At 43.6% G+C, this 20207-nt stretch overlaps 1 protein-coding gene across 1 annotated transcript in view; it reads right to left on the bottom strand.

Moving 5' to 3' along the window:
• LOC148502553 (uncharacterized) overlaps nucleotides 1-20207 on the bottom strand; it is a 193630-nt gene that overhangs the window by 86346 nt on the left and 87077 nt on the right. The gene's annotated exons all lie outside the window — the stretch shown is intronic.

Below are 20207 nucleotides of genomic sequence, written 5' to 3'. Positions count from 1 at the left end.
GAGAAGAAATTTAATTTAAGTGACTTTAACCATAGAATGGTTGTTGGAGCCAGACAAGGTGGTTCAAATTGTTCGGAAACTGCTGATCTATAATTTACACACAACAGTTTGTAACACCCGATTTGTATTATATACTGTATATATCTGCATATTTCCTAACAATTCCTCTATTCTCTGCAGTCTTGCAAGATCTGATTATATGGTAATTACAATCTCTGTATCACATCGCCGCCCCCAGGTAAGCTAATTTTCAATCTTACAAACTTGGATTTGACCGATGGATTTAAAACGCCAATAGGAATTGGTCAAAGTCGCGGATAACCGCTGGCTTTGACAAACCAACAAATAGTAAATATACACCTTTGTCATCAAACAGTAGCCATACTGAATTTTCTTACTGCCCACCGTCTTCTGCATGTTCTCACCCACTGTCATACCCAGCGGCTACCTCCTCCAGCGCTTCCTGGCCCTCCAGTTTGGTCTGTTTCATTACACGATTATGTGGCGCGTTCTTGGGAATAATCTCCCCTACTGACAGCTCATCATCAGACTCAAATGCTATGGGGGAGAGGTAGCAGAAAAAATTGTTATTTGTCAAAATATTCAGGGGGAGATGTATCAAAGCCTTGGAGAGAGTTAAAGTGAAGAACTTGCTAATCAGCGTCTAATTGTCATGTCATAGACTGTGCTAGATAAATGTCAGTTTGAAGCTGATTGGTTGGTTTGGGCAACTTCACCACTTTATCTCTCTCCAAGGCTTGGTACATCTCCCCCTGAATGGTCTAACAAATAGCCATTGCCTGACACAGCCCCAGCTCCGCCCCCATATGGCTGCAGCCTGTCAATCGGGCTGTGGCGTCCAGGCACTGTCAGTGAGATCGTAGAAGGAGAACTGCACATGTCAGGGGCGTATTAGGAGAGGGGGGGGCCCGAGTGCATTTCCCGTCCGAGGCCTCCTCCTCTCTCCCCGGCGGCTCCCAGCGCAGCAGTAGACTCTGGGCACTAGTCTGTGCCCTGAGCCTACTGCGCATGTACAGGTCACCGTGATAACAGCGCGGCATCCACTTTCCTGGTCATTTCTCTACTGCGCAATACCAAAATGCTGGTAAAACGGGCGCGCCAGCCATTTTCCATGCGATTGAGGGCTGCTACAACCAACGCGGGACTCCGTAGAGGTTAGTGTTAAACATATGTGCGCAGGGTGTGCGGTGTGGACCCCCCTCCAGGACCTAGGGGCCAGTGTGCACCGAACACCCTGCACCCATTATAGATACGCACATGACACGTGCGGTACAGATCCTGTGCATGAGCAGATCTTCAAACATCAGGTTTGCATACAACTTGTAATTAGTCACAATATGTTTTAAATATTTTGTTTTGCAACACATAATCTAATTTTTATTTGTTGCCATAAAATAAATCCCTCAAGTGCGCCAGTATGCCTTTATTTTCCAATTCTCCCTGCATACAGTATGCCGCCTTTTCTAACCCGAAAATCCATTGCATCTCCTGTATAAATCATACTAGCCAACTCTCCCTCATTGTCAGGGAGACTCCCTTAAATAGCAGCAATCTCCCTGTCTCCCTGAAGAGTCCAGCAATCTCCCTGATTGCACCTTACCCCCATTATGAAACTGTAATATACAAAAAAAGCAGAGCTATATACAATCAAATAGGATCATTAGTATAATTTCCCTGCATTGGTTATAAGGCACAATGATCCCTATGGCTACATGCAAATTCTGAAAAGTATCAGTGTGTTTTCATCAAGTAATTCTTACTGACTGCTTTGGGGCTCATTTACAATTGTATGCAAGGCAACCTCTCGGATGTAGCAGTACACGCTCACTTTACCGCCGCGCTCGTAGATGTTGCTTCCACAATCTCCCTGAAATGCTTTTCAAAAATAGGCAAGTATGGTATAAATGGGCTCAGTCACTTAAAAAAGGGATCTTAATGTCACAAAATGGCATTTGTGCTCCAGCCTCACAATTTTTACACTGTCGCAAATGAGATTTTTCTTCCCTTCTGAAAAGTTTTCTAAAACCTGCCCAAAACTTTTAGACACAATCTCGTGACAGATATTTAAAAATGTCTGTTCAATAAACTACTGTAGCATATCCAACACAATGATTGAATTACTACAATTATTTAGGATTTAGAATCTTACTCGTGTAGGTGGAACCAGATGTTCTCCATAGATGTTCTCCACTATAAATGTTTTTGGGGAAGTTGTGAATCTGGCCAGATATGGCATTTTTGGTGGCACTGTCCGAAGGTGATTCAGTTTTGGATTAAGGGGATGAAGAACTTTTTTTTTGCTTTCCAGGTATTGGGTTCCATTATACCCACAAAATCTATTAGCTGAGTCAACAGCAGCAAGAGAAGACACAGTGATGCAGGTAGGAGAATCAATGGACACTGAAGCTTAGTGTAATGAGAGGAGAGTTACAGTGAGTTGGGGGTGAGACAGGCTCCCGGCACGTCAGACCCATCTCCATGTGTGCCTCCCCAGCCATTGACCTCACCGCACGTCACTGGCCGGTGGTGATTGGCAAAGATCCCAAACTTATGAGTTGATGAAGGGTCCCACAAAACCACCCCACACCTTGAACTGTGCTTCCCCCACAACAAAAATAACAGCACTGCCTCACACTAATTACTGTACATGTATACAAAGCTGCCATACCTACAGTATACTGTATATACCTATTTCATATTATTTATGAAAACATAAATTAAAAACACACTGTATTTTTGTTTACATTTACAATTATATATAATGTATGTACACACACACGCACACACACTCTCCAATGCATGGTGTTAGGTTTTATTAGAATTAAAACTGAATATTACAGCTTGTATTCTTTGACCCTGTAACTAGAGATGAGCGGGTTCGGTTTTCAGAGATCCGAACCCACCCAAATTTTGTAGATCCGAGTCGGATCCAAGCCGACTCGGATGTTCCCGCCTTACTCGGATCTCTCAAATCGAGGCAAAACCATAGGGAAGAAATCTCGCGGCTCGCGAGCTTTCGTCTCTATATATAAGGGACGCGGCAGGCGCCATTTCACTCCGGCTGTGGAGACTGAACAGGGAGGGTGGGTAGTGTAGGGCTAGTGAAAGGTGATGTGCTGTTCTGTCTGCTGTTTCCTGTTCTGCCTGCTGTGTCTTGGGCTGGTGCTGATCCATTCTGGGCTGGTGTTGTTGTGCTGTCTGCTGTGTCCATCTGGGCTGTTGCTGATCCATCTGGGCTGGTGCTGATCCATTCTGGGCTGGTGTTGTTGTGCTGTCTGCTGTGCCTATCTGGGCTGTTGCTGATCCATCAGGGCTGGTGCTACTGCTGTCACTGTGCTGTCTGCTGTGTCCATCTGGGCTGTTGCTGATCCATCTAGGCTGGTGCTGATCCATTCTGGGCTGGTGTTGTTGTGCTGTCTGCTGTGTCCATCTGGGCTGTTGCTGATCCAGCAGGGCTGGTGCTACTGCTGTCACTGTGCTGTCTGCTGTGTCCATCTGGGCTGTTGCTGATCCATCTAGGCTGGTGCTGTCTGCTGCGTTCATCTGGGCCCAAGTTCTGGACCCCCCCAAAAAATAAAAATAATTTATTTTTTGTCTAATATATATTTGTCTGTGTGTGTGTGTGCATGTTAGGCTTAACCACACAAGATCTAGCAAGTCGGCAACGCAACCTAGTGCTGCCTGACTCCAGTCGTCATCAATCTGTGCTCTGGGCCCAAGTTCTGGAGCTGGAAAAAAAATAAAAACATATTGTCATTTTTTTTCAAATAATTGTCTGTGCGTCTGTGCGTGTTAGGCTTGTGCTCTGGGCCCAAGCTGTGGACCGGCAAAAAAACAAAAAACATAGTGTATTTTTTTGTAAATTCTTTCTCTGTGTGCGCACGACGGCACCTGTGTGAATTTTGTAACCACACCTTGGCTACAGTATTGGTGCTTGTCACACTGCTTCAAGACCGTAGAAAATATGGAAGGCTGTCACATGACAGGAGAGCAAGGCCAAGAACCACATGCTGTAGCTGCCGCCAGCAGTGCAAGGCCATCAACTTCCTGGTCCTCTATGAAGGACCATGCCCCAGGGCTTAAGTCACACCATCAATATGGTAAAGCTACTTTTACTGAAGTTAAGAAAAAAAAATTGAAAGGAAATCTGCCTTTAGATAAACAAAAAATTGGCAATATGCCATTCACTAAACAAAGTGGCAAGGTAAGGATAAGGCCTTGGCCTTTCTTTATGAAGACTGCTGGTTCTGATTCTGATAGCCCTTTGGAAAAAGACAACTGTGTGCCCTGAGGAATCGAAATCACAAATCCCAGAGGAGAGTGCAAGTTTGTGCACGGTTGCCATGTGTGAGCCAGACCTAAATACCAGTGTACTGGAGGATCCTCCAAGTTCCAACATTTGTGTGCCCTCTGTAAATGTGGAGAAGGGCAGTCAAAATCTTGCAGACGTAGTCAGTGAGGATGCTTCTGTGGAATTGCACATGGAGGAGGAGATTTTGGTAGTTGAAGATGCTAAGGATGATGAGGATGTTGATGATGAAGATATTGGTGATGAGGATGTTGATGCTGAGGATGTCCTTTGTGTAAGTAAAGCAACAGCTGTTGCCCATGGATTGAAAAAGCCAAAGCCCATTGTTGTTATGCCGGGGCAAAAGACAAAAAAATCCACTTCTCACGTGTGGAATTATTTCCACCCCAATCCGGACAATAGTTGTCAAGCCATATGTAACCATTGCAAAGTAAAAGTGAGTAGAGGGAGGGATATAAACCACCTAGGAACCTCCTCCTTTTTACGTCACTTGGAGCGCATTCAAATATCAAAGTGTATGTCGCCAAGTTCCAAAACTCAAAACGTAACAAGTCCAGTGTCACCTATCTGCTCCCTCTCTGTGGGATCCAAGCGCATTCGATCTCCAACACCACACCTGCATCATCTTCAACATCCTCATTCGTGAACGGAAGTAATTTAAAAAAACAATTGACTATTAAACAGTTCTTTGATAGAGGAAGTAAGTATAACAGCTGTCACCTAGTTTCACAGCGGATCACTGATGCCATGACGGCTGTGCTAGTATTAGATGGTGAAATAATAAAAAATGAGGATGATAGTGTGGAGGAAAGGAAGATGAGAGGGAGATTTGTGTCCTATCTGACGCTAATGTGGATGTTGATGATAAGGATGTGGTTTGCGTAAATCAGCCACCAGTGGCAGCAGTTCTTGCTGATGATAAAAGAAAGCCAGAAAAGCAACGTCTTGGGTGTGGAATTATTTTAATCTAAATTCTGACAACAATTGTGAAGGAATCTGTTCCATTTGTAAAGCCAAAGTTAGCAGAGGAAGGGACGTTAACCATCTAGGCACCTCCTCCCTGTTACGTCATTTGCAGCGAGTTCATGCAATTTGTTTAACAAAATTATAATTTGTAAATTAATAACAAGCAGTCCAGTATCAGCTACCAGCAGTTTGGACCAGCACATGCAGTCTCCACCACCTACACCCTCCTCCTTAATAATTGAAGGTAGTCCTTCCAAAAAATGTTTTGTGGGGGCCCAAACAAACCAAGGAGTTCAGCCACGAAAGTGTCAGTCTTAGTGGCTAAAGTGCTTGGTTTGTTAAACTATGCATGTCCTTTATAATATCCCACATAACAGTGGGTGGGAGGGACAATTCCATCTTGAACCTCTTTCCTTTACATTTGGCACAATTTGGGGCATTGCCGACTGACATTATTATAGTTTACTAAACTGCCATCCTGTCTGCCACTGCTGTGTGGTAATGTTTCATAGATGTCCTATATGTTTTTAAACTGCCGTTCGTTTGTGCCGCTGCTCTGTCGCTTACTTTAGCCAAGCAGCTCGCTGCAGACTTTGGCTTGTATTGGTGAAAAATAGTGAAATCAATGTAGTGAGCTGTGAGGTGGTTAAAAATGCCTAGAAATGCCTGAAAATTATTGTTAGTAAGGTTAATAATACTGTAGGAACAAAAACAGGCCCAAATTATGTGGTTTTAGCTGTTTATATAATTTTTTGGAACAAATACAGATCCAAAACCAAAACCTAAAAACAAAACACCAAGGAAAAAAATCCAAAACCAGATTCAGATCCAAAACCAGGGGAGATCCAGATCCAAAACCAAAACACGGGGGTTGGCGCACATCTCTACCTGTAACGTATCTCATTATTGACTTCTTATTAGGGATGTGCAGGCTCGGATAGGTTCGAGTTTGCACGTGGAGTTCGGATTTTTCCCTCCAAAAAAACGGAACTCAGAACGAGGCAAAACGTCATCTTACATGGACGAACATCATCATTCCTGGACAAAAGACCAGGAATGATGATGTTCGTCCATGTAAGATGACGTTTTGCCTCGTTCTGAGTTCCGTTTTTTTGGAGGGAAAAATCCGAACTCCACGTGCAAACTCGAACCTATCCGAGCCTGCACATCCCTACTTCTTATATATACAGTAGTATGTAAAAATGGATGTTTACTAAATAAGTTCATTTTATTACAGCAAAGATCGCCATCTAATGGGTAGCTTGAAAGGTTTGATACAGTATGTGCATTAATCTCTAGAAATATGATTCTGAATAGGGGAGTGATGTACTATAAAATGTGAGCATTCCTCCATGTTAGCTCCTAATTAAAAGGAATAAAATAGGCTGTTTTGTTTATGGAAAGTAAACAAGTGTTTTCAATATTGAGTAACATTTACACCTTCAGTAAATAATCCCCTTTGTTATTATCGTCTATTCTACTGAGAGAAGAATGAAATGAGCAATAAAGTCAAAAGAAAAGAAATCATTGTAATATACAGTACTGTGCAAAACTTTTAGGCAGGTGTGGAAAACATGCTGCAAGGTAAGAGTGCTTTCAAAAATAGAAGTGTTAATAGTTTATTTTTATCAATTAACAAAATGCAAAGTGAGTTAACAGAAGAGAAATCTAATTCAAATCAATATTTGGTGTGACCACCCTTTGCCTTCAAAACCTCTTACATTTTCTAGGTACACTTGCACACAGTTTTTGAAGGAACTCAGCAGAGAGGTTGTTCCAAACATCTTGGAGAACTAACCATAGATCTCTTGTGGATGTAGGATTGCTCAAATCCTTCTGTCTCTTCATGTAATCCCAGACAGAATCGAAGATGTTGAGGACTCCTTTTTCTTCTTTATACTGAAGATAGTTCTTGATGACATTGGCTGTATGTTTGGGGTCATTGTCCTGCTGCAGAATAAATTTGGAGCCAATCAGATGCCTCCCTGATGGTATTGCATGATGGATAAGTACCTGTCTGTATTTCTAAGCATTGAGGACACCATTAATCCTGACCAAATCCCCCAACTCCATTTGCTGAAATGCAGATCCAAACTTGCAAGAAACCTCCACCATGCTTCACTGTTGCCTGCAGATACTCATTATTGTACCATCCTTCAGCCCTTCGGTGAACAAACTGCCTTCTGTTACACCAAATATTTAAAATTTTGACTCCTCAGTCCAGAGTACCTGCTGCCAGTTTTCTGCACCCCAGTTCCTAGGTTTTCATGCATAGTTGAGTCGCTTGGCCTTGTTTGCACGTCGAAGGTATGGCTTTTTGGCCACATTTCATCCATGAAGACCTCTTTTGGCCAGACTTCTTCAAACAGTAGTTGGGTGTACCTGGGTCCCACTGGTTTTTGTCAGTTCTGAGCTGATGGCACTGCTGGACATATTCTAATTTCGAAGGGAAGTAAGCATGATGTGTCTTTCATCTGATGCACTAAGTTTCCTTGGCCGACCACTGTGTCTATGGTCCTCAACTTTGCGCGTTTCTTTGTAGTTCTTCAAAAGAGCTTGAACAACACATCTTGAAACCCCAGTCTGCTTTGAAATCTTTGCCTGGGAGAGACCTTGCTGATGCAATATAACTACCTTGCATCTTGTTGCTGTGCTCAGTCTTACCATGGTGTATGACCTGTGACATGAAACGGTCTTCCACAACCTCACCTTTGTAGCAGAGTTTGGCTGTTCCTCACCCAGTTTAAAGCCTCCTACACAGCTGTTTCTGATTCTGTTTATGAGTATGTCAAACTACATATGAAAATGTTGATTATTATCGCCTGTTTGGTATAATTGGTTAATCACACACCTGACTATAATCCTACAAAATCCCTGACTTTGTGCAAGTGTACCTAGAAATATTGATGCTGTTTTGAAGGCAACGAGTGGTCACACCAAATATTGATTTGATTTAGCTTTCTATTCTGTTCATTCACTTTACATTGTGTTAAATTGATAAAAATAAATTATTGACACTTCTATTTTGTAAAGCATTCTTACTTTGCAGCATTTCTTCCACACCTGCCTAAAATTTTTGCACAGTATTGTATACGATCTAATGGTGCCAGTACTGTAGATCATACTTACTTAACCCCCAAAGGTTTGTGAGACTCACGATTTTTTGAGTAGTCTCCCACATCCCCGGAAGAGTGCATGGATCTCCCGCATTCCACCCACTTCCTAGTGAAGTGGGCATGATGGAGAGATAATACCAGGAATTGTGGGTCTCTATGGAGGGGGCAGGGCTAGGGATGGCCATCGACCATTGATGATTCACAGGTTTATGGTCGATGTCGAATGCTTTTGCCATTGAAGGGGAGAACCAGATAGTTTTGTTCCATCGATGTCTAAGCATAGCTGAATGTTTGTTTTTTTACAAGGTGCTGGGACAAGGAGCATAGCTCCGCCCCCACACCTGCAAAGCCCTGCCTCCAGGCTCTGATTGGCCAACAGGCTAGTCAGTCAAAAAACAAGGATGACAATCGGTTGGTGAAACCATTGATGGTCATCCATTGCATGGTTGCTAACCAACAATGGCTACTCGCTATATGCCATCGATGGTAACCACACCGATGACCATCCCTAGGTGGGGCTAATATGAAGCAACTCTATAAGCATTATATAATTTTAGCCTCACCCCTTCCCTCCAGACACAGGGGTGTGGCATAATGACATGAAGAGCTCGACCCACCCCCTGAGTTGTCAGAGGAGAAATAAACGTCAGTCTGAGTCAGACACAAATCCAAAAGCCAACAAATCCCGGGGATAGCTGCAAACTGCACATGCGCCGTAAATAGTACCGCACCTTGCAAGTGTACAGAAATGAACCACTTAACTGGAGTGGTCGCATGTGATACGATTGCAGCCAGCTGCAGTCAGATAACTAGGTCACATCACATACAACCACGCCGCCCCACTGTGTCCCCCCAGCTTTAATAGAGGAGATCTGTTCTCCGTTCTGCATTGCATCTCCTCTGACCCCCCTTGCAGATATCCCCCTTTGGGGATCTAGTACCAGTGGGAGTGGGGAGGGGTAAATAAAGCAATATTTGTGGGGTGGGGCAGGGGTAAAATAATAATAAAAAAATTACATTGGTCACAGGGTAGGAGGAGGGTGGGTGTAAAAAAACAGGGGCTTTTTACGAGTGGTTTTAAAATAGGGATTTTTATTTTACTACTAAGGGGGTGTTGGGAGTACTGGATTTACTGTATGACCACTGCGGGGTCTATTGCCAACAGGTGGTGGGAAGTTATTTTATAATGGGGACCAATGGACACGGGGTGGTACGAGACACCCCTAGGTTTTTATTTTTTCAAGAAAATATTAAATATATTTAAAATACTTTTTAAACGATATTAAATAAAAGAGAGCTTGTGATAAAGTTCTGTCCCCGTGAGTCCCGTCCGCAGTCTTCTCACTGTATTTTTTTGCAAAAAATACAGTAGGAAGGTGCCTGCGCATGCACGTGACAGCCCCCCCTACCCCCTTGTCCCCTCCCCTCAATTACCTTTGCCTATGGTGATCGGTACTCCGGTGATGTCCTCTGGGGCTCTGGTTAGCTGGTCTCCCGGTCTTCACTGTGACCCCGGTCATGTGTTCTATGCAGCAGCTGACGAGTGTCACAGTGCAGGAGCCGGGAGACCCCAGCTGACCGGAGCCCCAGATAACATCATCGGAGCACCGATCACCCTGGATGCAGGTAAGTTTTTTTTTTTACTATTTTTTTTTTCAGTAATCAGCTTGTGGTCTGTTTAGAACACACAGCTGATCACTGGGGCCCGGTTCCTGGCTCTGCTCTGCCTGTTAGAGTAGAGCAGGAGTCGGGGAACTGGGGGGAACCCTGGAGAACTCCATCTCCAGGTGGCGTTATCACAGGGCTTCCCCTAGTATTGTTTCGCAATATATTTTTAGCAAATCAGGACACTTTACATTTCCCATTACAATTATGGGAAATTGTGATCTGCTTACTAAAAATATGTGATAATTAGGGTTTGGAGTAGAATTTTCCGAAGTCTACTCTAATTGCCCTTTAGTAATCATCTGTGAAACTAAAATAATGTGAAAAGGGTGTGAAAACACCCTCTTTCACTTTATTTTAGTAAAAATAATGTTAATAAATAGAACCCTATTAAGAGAGCCGACAGTTTGTTTCGTGTGTTGCCTTATCACTCTTTCTGTGAAATTAATATTTCTGGAAGGCTACTGTTCGGACTCTCAGAACTGATCAGACCTTGTCTGAGCAAACAGAACAGAGATAGCTGCAGATAGGAACACAGTGGACAGGCCTGCTGGCCTTTTGCATGAAGACGCACGGTTACTAACACAGATGAGTGGAAACTCGCATTAGAAGAAGGCAGTAAATCAGATACGTTCAACTGAGAATCAGGCCCTATATGGTTATTAAAAGTCATCAGGAAGCTCTGTGGCAAATAAAATAAATGAACCTTTAGGCCAAGTGCTTTTTTTAAGTTACAGAAATCCATGAAGACTTCTAACATCCATATAATACACAGAAGAGGATGCATTATTCCTTATTATAACAAACAAGTATTCCTACTACAAAAACGGCTATTCTTTTTTGGTGTTTTTTTTATACATATTTTAACATCACTTGTGAATTATTGAATAATAAACTATCGTGGACAACGTTTTCATTTTAATTTTTGTTTTATTGTTGGTTTAGTCTTACAGTTTAAACATTTCATATTACAATTATGAAGAGTTTAAAAAGTTTATTTATTGGCTCCAGTCTAAATTTTAAGCATGACAGTCATTGTTTACAGTACATTAATATGTATTAACAGTAAATCAAAAATGTTTTAATTTTTATTTAACATTACCTATAAGGTTAGTTAAAAAAAAAAATACTTCAATACTGGGCGTCAGACTGGTAGAAATAAATACACTAAATATTTTCAAGTATGTTATATCCAGAAAATAATTCCCAGGAATTTAGATTGATTTGCAGATGTTTGTAAGACATTTTTGCTTTAATGCTGTAAAAAAAAGAAGAGAAAGAAAACACAGCTTAAGAGTACTTATTAAATTTATGATAGCATATTTCATTTAGAATGACACTTTAACTAGCAGTATTTTACAAAATACTTTTTTTCCAAAAAGAATCTAAAGCACATTGATTTTAGACTCTTACATGAAGTAGGTAATGCAGAAAGATAAATGTAATACATCACATACTGTAGGAGCCCAAAAGGAATGTATTAATATATGTATACATTTATTTCATATTTATTGTGTTTATTTTTGCTTGTAATGAGTAATAATTTTTATAATTCCTTTTTATCTGTGAAATATATTAAGGGTCTGATTCTGAGTTGCACGCAAGTTCGCATGGGGCCACATATTGCGATTTTTAGCAAATTACGCAAGCATCTGATATAAGTAAGTTAGAGCAGCAACAAATGAGTCCTATGGAAATCAGTAGCTTTTCACCAACAATTCAATGGGGGTCACTGGATGGAATCAGGGCATTTACACATAGAGAAGTGTGCCATGGGCATGTAGCCATCTATGCTGAGTTGTGCATACACAGAGTGCTGGCCATTTTCAGTTGTAACTTCTGCGCCAAACATGGTGTACAGATGTGTCTTCATACACCTAGCATCTATACGTTATACAGTGCGAAACGCCCGGCATGACTGATACTTTCTGAGAGGTGTAGTGTGCGATCTTTTTCTTAAAATTTGAAGTCTTATTAGCACTGCAGATGCAGCAAAACACCACTCAGACTGAGACTTTAATTGCACAGAAATTCATTTTACACAAAATCAAAATCTAACTGTCCCAAAGAAAAATATTTAAAATGCTTTAAATGGCTAATTTGTGCATTGTTTTAAAAAAAATTATTTTGTTTTAAAAAAAGCTAAACTTTTTAGTTACTTTAAATACAAATGAATAAACAAACTAGTAGGAAAAAAGGTCATAAAAAAGGGTGATTTGGGGGTAATTAAAGCATTTATTTAAACCAAAAATAATTGCCTAAAATTACATTTGAGGTCTATGAAAAAAAGTGGATCTTTAGGTAATTTGATGTCTTTTTAGCCACCACAATAATGACATGTAATTATTAAACTATTTGAAAACTTACAATTGTCTAATCAGTCAATGGGGGCAGCGGGGTGTCCCAGGGGTTCTGAACAGTCCTGACTTTTGTATTTTAAAATAATGATTTTCCATGACTTTGCACCTGGTCTGGGGCTGTAAGAAAAAAATGCTGTAGTGTATCTCCTATAGAATTTACCTTGGCGGAATTTATCTCCGATTGAATAGGAAAAACCTTGCGGATGCGGGACAAACCCTGTGCTGCGAGAAAAATTATTGGATAATTGAATATGCCCCTGTCTTCATTGATAAATTGTGTGCATCCTATTTTGGGGGATATTTGTTTGGGGGATCTAGTAGAGACATTGCCCATAGCAACCGATGAGCTTCTCACTATCATTTATCTAGCACAGTCTATAAAATGACAAACGCTACATGGTTGCAATGGACAACTTAGCAACTTTATCTTTCTAAGGTTTAATATGTCTCTCCCAATGCCTTATATATCTTAATTAGAAATGAAGGCAAGGGCGGTTTAAGAGAGTAGAGGGCCCCTGTATTTGGCCTGGTGCCAAAATCTGTGCATGCACAGGTCTATGGGAAAATGGTGCTTGCCATTTTCCCTTTGATTTTTGCTGCTCTGCAGCGACGGGCCTCCGGCAAAGCAGGATTCTAGAGAGGTAAGTACTTTATACCTTTAAATGAGTGCAGGGTGTGCGGTGTGGGGCCCCTGGACCCAGGGGCCCCGTGTGCACCGCACAACCTGCACCCATTATAGATACACATTTGGATTAGGGTTTGATTTACTAAACGCATATCTGCTTGTTGGATTGATAACTGCATCCAATCATTAAAAAATGTTTTTATAATCTTTTTTTCTCTAACTTTCCTAGTTGGTCCCACAGTAGGAATTGCTCACAGATGGACAACTCAACGGTTCCGCCAAAAAAGTTTTATGTGCATTAGTAAATCAGCCTCTTAGGTATGGATTACTTTTGCTGAATTGTTACAAAGTACATGATTTAAGAGGTGGTTGAAATTAAATATAATTGAACATTGCATTTTCTTACATAGGAACACTAGGACAGCTTTGTTTATATTTTATTGTTATTTTACTATTCCTACTGGAACAAAATAGCAAACATATATTAGATCATATAAAAATGAAAATGAAAATGGGGGTGCAGCATGATAAAAATTAATACAAAAAAACAAACAAACATGAAATTATAAATATAAAAATATATTATATATATTATATATATATTTTGCAAAGTTCAATCATATTTGTTTGAAAGACCGCAGAAAACTAGAAAACTAAGTCTGAGAGTTTACATTTAATATATATGTAAGGTACTGTATAGAATACTTTCTATTAAACAGATTTAAGTTCTTATTATGAATCTTTTTACATATTCAGTCCAGAATGCAATTTAGTTTTTCTTTTGAGGTTTTTACATTTATTATGTTCTATTCTGAAATGAGTTCCATTTAAAAAAAAAAAGTAAAATCACTAGATATGTAAACACTGATCCTTCCCTCACCTTTCCCTTTGTTTATCCAGGACGGTGCCTGTACAACATGTGCAGGAACAAGATGGAGGAGTCTACTTCCAAGCACAATCACCTTCAGAGTAGCCTAGCAGGTAAAGCTGGGTACACACTTGAGCAATGGGCCGGCCAGCTGCCTGATAGGCCGACCGAACCAACGATATGGTAAGTGGTATGCACAAACACTTATCAATATACCACCTGACATATCTGGCCACAGGAAGTGGTAGTGACATCATTGTCGGCAGTGCCTGGGCCAGCATATGGGTTGGTCGGCCGCAGAAACATCTGTTTGATATATCGGCATCAGCTGTGCAGCAAGACCGATGCGATATATGTTTGTGAGCGATGCTATTCACAGACTTATCTTCTGTACACACGTACAGATGCACAATGTGATATCGACTTATTGCAAGACATATGGCATATTCAGGGGCGTTTCTAGAGAGGAGGGAGCCCGTGTGCAGTCTCCGACATGGGCCCTCTCCTCTCTGTCCAGCGGCCGGCAGCGCACTGAGCTGTGTGTGGCCACCACCGGAATTATAGACTCTGGGCACTAGAGTGCGCCCAGAGTCTATAGAGGATGCACTAGTCACCGGAAAATGGGCACGGCGGCCATTTTCCCTGTACTGCGCATGCGCAAACGACGGGAAAATGGTTGCGGCAGCCATTTTCCAGTCGTTTTTACAGCACCGGATCCCCGCGCCAACGTGGGACTCCGGAGACTTAAGTAATTCTATGGGTGCAGGGTGTGCGGTGCGGGGCCCCCCTGGACCCAGGGGCCCATGTTCCCCCTGCACCCATTATAGATACGCCCCTGGGCATAGTGTGTATCCAGCATTAGTGTGGTGGTAGGTTACAGGGGAGTAGTGAGGGTGGTTCCATTTTGGCTCCGGGTGCCAAAATGGACAGAGGGCACCATTCAGGTTTCAGGAATTCATGGGATGCTGCACAGTATGTTGGCCACCTGTTAGTTTTATCTCGCTTTGTTTGCTGTATATCCTAAATAAGTTATGGATCTGAGATCCGTTTCTACATTTCATGCTCTCTCAAGCTGCCCAGATTGTCTCCCCTCCGGCCCTTCCTCCTCTGTGATCATCTTCTGTCACCTCCCCTCCGGCCCTCCCTCCTCTGAGATCATCTTCTGCCACCTCCCCTCCGGTCCTCCCTCCTCTGTGATCATCTTCTGTCACCTCCCCTCCGGCCCTCCCTCCTCTGAGATCATCTTCTGTCACCTCCCCTCCGGCCCTCCCTCCTCTGAGATCATCTTCTGCCACCTTCCCTCCGGCCCTCCCTCCTCTGTGATCATCTTCTGTCACCTCCCCTCCGGCCCTCCCTCCTCTGTGATCATCTTCTGTCAACTCCCCTCCGGCCCTCCCTCCTCTGTGATCATCTTCTGTCACCTCCCCTCCGGCCCTCCCTCCTCTGTGATCATCTTCTGTCACCTCCCCTCCGGCCCTCCCTCCTCTGTGATCATCTTCTGTCACCTCCCCTTTCCTGTCAGATTGATTACATTCACTTCTCACCTCTGTAATTCCCTCCCCTCTATACCATGGGAACGGTTCTTTGCCCCTCCCCTCTCCTTTTGCAAACGAAAAATAGGGGATCGAAAAAAATATCTCCAATATCTGCAGCAGTCTTCTGTAGATACATTCAGGAGATATTTAACATTTGTGGGTACCCTGGAAAATGGGTGTTTATGGAGTATTCCCATAAATATTTATTGATCAATGGGCCCCAAAGAGGAACTGATTCAGACCCGCTCGCTGAGGCGCGATTGCTCGCTGAGGCGCGATTGCTCGCTCCGAGCGATTTTTACCCATCTGCGCATGCATATAATTCGTAGTGCGCGTGCGCAAGCCATTCATTGCGATCTGATTTTGGTTGCTCGTAAGCCACTATCAGGTCGCTGCTTTGAGTGACAGATATTGCCGTTTGTGGGTGGTAACAGGGGAAGGTGCTTGTGAACGGGGGAGTGGCTTTGTGAACGCAGGCATGTCAGGCCGCCAAAACGCCGTTTAAAGGGCGTGCATAATTAGCAAAGTAGCGTCATTGTACACGTCACCTGCATGTATTTCAGCCAGCGCTGATCGCTGTGCTTGCGGCGGGTTAAGGCAACCCCAAGGGCTGTGAGCAGCTCCGATGGCTCACGATGTTCCAGATTAATCCTACATTTTCTGGAGATGACGTGTATTGCGAGTGGCAAGGGGGCGTCTTTAGACACTTGCGAGCGCACTTTGCCGTAGCTCACTAAAACATAATGGGCACCCTTACACGACGCAGTACGAGCACTTCATTTAAATATCCAACCCCTTTTTGCAAGCGAGCGACCGCAACTTGCGAGTGGGTCTGAGTGAGCTCCAGAGTGTTTACTCATTGTTCAGCTCTCCAAAAGGACAATAGTACTAATCTCTATTCCAAACAGGGCCCGAACATTCCATAACAGGGCCTGAACATTCCATAGTCCGTGCAAGCACTGGCGGACACCAGCAGAAGATTGCAAGGCCAGGTACAGTAGGAGAGAACAGTATGGTCTGCCAACTGACAAAGTAGTCACAACTTTTGTGAACTATGTTGCACAGTCAGGACAAAGTCCTGACTGCCGGTATAGTTTATGGTATGCTCTACAAAACCTGCCACTGACGTCTGCTGTCTTGTGGAGGTAGTGGGTTTATGTATACCAAGCTAACGCGTTATAACGTTCCAATAACCACAATGACTTCCAGTAACCTGTTCTGCTTTTAAACACTACACTACAAGACACGATCAGATCATCCAGCCGTAGAGAGGAAGTGAAGTTCATTAGTGGAGTTACTGTAGCATGGTAGGGAGAACACTAATGCCTATTACATCCAAACCATTTGCTATGCTGTGTGAACTTTGTAACTATATGCTAGAAGAAACTGATAGATAAAACTCCTAGTAGAATTCTGAAGTCTTAGTCATGGACATGAGATCATGATTGGTGTACAAATTCCAGAGTAGTTACAGTAAAATGCAGCACTATATTTCACAATCCATTATTCATTTAAAAGAACTAGAAAGCCTGATTTGCAAGTAATGCAGCATGCAGTTAGTATTATAATAAAGAAGCTAAAAGGATGAAACTACCGAAAACTAAAAATTTAGTAGTGCATGGAGTTCACTGAGCTACAATAAAAAAAAGAGAAACATGGTGATACTTTCTGTCTTGTTGCTTTCCAATTATAGACTACATATAAGCTGAGAACACATCAATGCCCCTCCCCTGCAGACCCCCAATTTGCATGAGTGGGAAGCTCAGGGGAGGGGCATCAGCATCTGACCAGGCTGATGAGTGGCTGGAGTATATAGCACTATGCAAGAGCTAGTATGCCCAAGCAGACAACAGCTGCCAGGGCTTGCTGCAACTTGTAGCTACACACACATGTAACCCATGCTTACCTATCTTTTACACATGCACTGCTCAGGTGGTTTGGGAGGAGCCCCAGAGTTATTCAGCATATGGCTGATTTTTTCTAGGGGAGGCTAGCACCATTTCTGGATGCCTGATTTCACTAAATAATTTTTCTTGTCCAGTCTGTCATAGGCTAGCTGTCATTTGTACTTTTCTAGGGGTCTCTGTCCCCCACTGGTGCTGTTTTTTTATTTTGACTTTTTGGGGGCGGGGCAAATGCTCTCAGTGCTATTTATATTTAAAGGGGAAAATACATTGTCAGATGGTGGTTGAAAATGGTTCTGCATGTATAAAAAATGTAACTGAGTATGGAAACCTCCGCAGCAAAATGTCCATGCAGCGACACAGGGCCTGATTAGAGGAGTTACTTAGATCCAATATTTAAATAAATCTCCAATGTTTAATGATCTGCTGATGTGCAGATTGTCATGACTGACTCAGGAGGATCTCCTACTGAGGAGCTGAAAGCTGAGGTCCGGTGGTTGAGAAAGAAATTGGAGGCGAGGGGCCTGGATGTACGACCTCCTCGTCCACAAGTATCGGATGTTGGCGAGACCTGACCAAAGGCACGGAGTCTGACCTGCTGGGAGCTGTTCACCAGTGACCCCTCCAAGCAGGATATGGGTTTAAGCTGCACCCAGCAAGCAGGTCGCGGCTCTCTGGTCAGGTATCCGATACAGGTGGGAAATTGAGGGAGGTAACACCGATAAGGCCCAAGCGAGTGTACTTCTGAAAGAAGCACTAGCAAGGATTCTGAATGATGTTGTACTGAGTATATGGGCACGGTATCAGACGCACCACTGGCACAGGAGAGTGACACTATAATTGTACTTGAAGGATGTACAGAGTATGCAGGCAAGGTATCCAGATGCACCGCTGGCACAGGAGAGTGACTAGAAATGACTCGAGAGTAGAACAGTTAGGGAATCTGGAACGAAGTGACGGCAAGTAAACTCTAGTAGTAACGACATTGTACAGGCAATTTCCTGTTGTCAAGAGCTCAGTAATATACCCCGAGGTAGCAGCTCATTGGAGGACAGCGTCAGCTGACGACAACCATGCTACCATTGGACAAAGGGTCAGTCAGGTGATGAAGACTGTCATGGCTGCGCCCATGACGGCAACCTCGGTAACCAAATCACGGAGCAGCACATGTATGTCCAAGTGCACTTAGGGTATAATCCTCAGCGCGTCACTCGCCGCCGCAACTGACATCTGACCGCACGAGAAGTCAGGGGAAGTCGGCACTGTGGTGAGTAATGGCTGATCCTAGCCCCAAACCTGACAGTACCCCCCTCTTTCAGGGTGGACTCCAGACACCCACAAGGCTTATCAGGAAATCTTTTGTGAAAAGCTTGAACAAGTTGAGTAGCATGGACGTCAGAGGCCTTAATCCATGCTCGTTCTTCAGGTCTGTATCCTTTCCAGTTAATAGGATACTGTAAGCAATTAGAACGATGTGAGCGGCCAGGAGGCCACTCCATAAAAAAAAAAAAAGACGCCCTGATTCAGAGCGTGCACTCTGTCAGAGCGTCCGGCTCTGAATCAGGGCCCTAGAGAAGAAGAGTGGCCAACAAGCTTGTCTGGCATTTAATCGATGAGCTGTATTGAGGTATACCAAACTTTTATGATCTGTAATAATGGTGACAGGGAATCTTGCACCCTCTAGAAGGTATCGCCACTCTTCCAATGCCAAGCACATTGGTAGTAACTCTTGGTCACCAATGTCATAATTTTTCTCAGCTGGGGAAAATTATTGCGAGAAGAACCCACATGGGTGAGTTCCTATCCTCTGCAGTTTAAGACAGCACAGCTCCCACCCTCACCGAAGAGGCATCAACTTCCAGAATTGTGGTTGGCAAAGGATTGGCGCCGTGGAGAATGCTGTTTTTAGATTCTGAAACGCCATTATTGCCAAGAAGGTCAACTGGAAAGATTGGCTCCCTTCTGGGTGAGAGCTGAGATGGGAGCAACCAGAGTGGAGAAGTTTGAAATAAATTGTCTATAATAATTAGAAAACCCTAAAAATTGCTGGGTAGCTTTCAGGGAGTTAGGTTGAGGCCAGTCCCGGATGGCACTCAGGGTCTCATTCAGACCCGCTCGCGAGCGCAGGATGCTCGCAAGCTGGTCAATGGTACCCAAATGCGCATGCGCACGACGGAGGCTGCTCCGTCGTGCGCATGCGCGAGACCCGGCGAGCGATGTGGAAGCCGTCGCTTGGGGTCTCGCACCAAAGGGGGCGTGCTGTCGATGGTGAGTGACAGCACACCCCCTTTGGTTGGTGTGCCAGGGCGTGGCTGCCCAGATGGAGGCGTTCCCATGGGAACGCCTACCGTCTGGGTCCGGCCCCACTGACATCACTAGTGATGTCAGTGGGAGTGATTTTGGCTCTGATAGAGCCAAAATCACTCCATGGCTTGCGGCAGCGAGACCCTAACACAGGGTTTCGTCGCAAGCCCGATGGTCGCAATGGTCTTGACCATCGCGACCATCATCATGGACGCTCGCATAAGCTGTGGGTGGTAACCCACAGCTATGCGAGCGTCCAGGAGGACGCACCAAAAAAAAATAAAAAACGCCCTGATTCAGAGCGGGCGCTCGTTCAGAGCGTCCGGCTCTGAATCAGGCCCTCAGTTTGTCTGGAACCATCTGTTGAGAATCTCCAGAGATGATGTGCCCCAGAAATTGCACGCAGGATTGCTCGAAGAGACATTTGGAAATCTTTCCATACAGACAGTGGTCACGAAGATGGGATAAAACCTCTCGTACATGAAATCTGTGCGACTGCAGATCCTTTAAAAAAATTAAAATGTCATCGTAGAC

This window comes from Taudactylus pleione, unplaced genomic scaffold, assembly GCF_031769625.1.
Source record: "Taudactylus pleione unplaced genomic scaffold, aTauple2 ptg000493l, whole genome shotgun sequence".
NCBI lineage: Eukaryota > Metazoa > Chordata > Amphibia > Anura > Myobatrachidae > Taudactylus > Taudactylus pleione.
The sequence above is the reverse complement of the archived record's forward strand: the minus strand, read 5'-3'. Positions and strand labels throughout refer to the sequence as shown.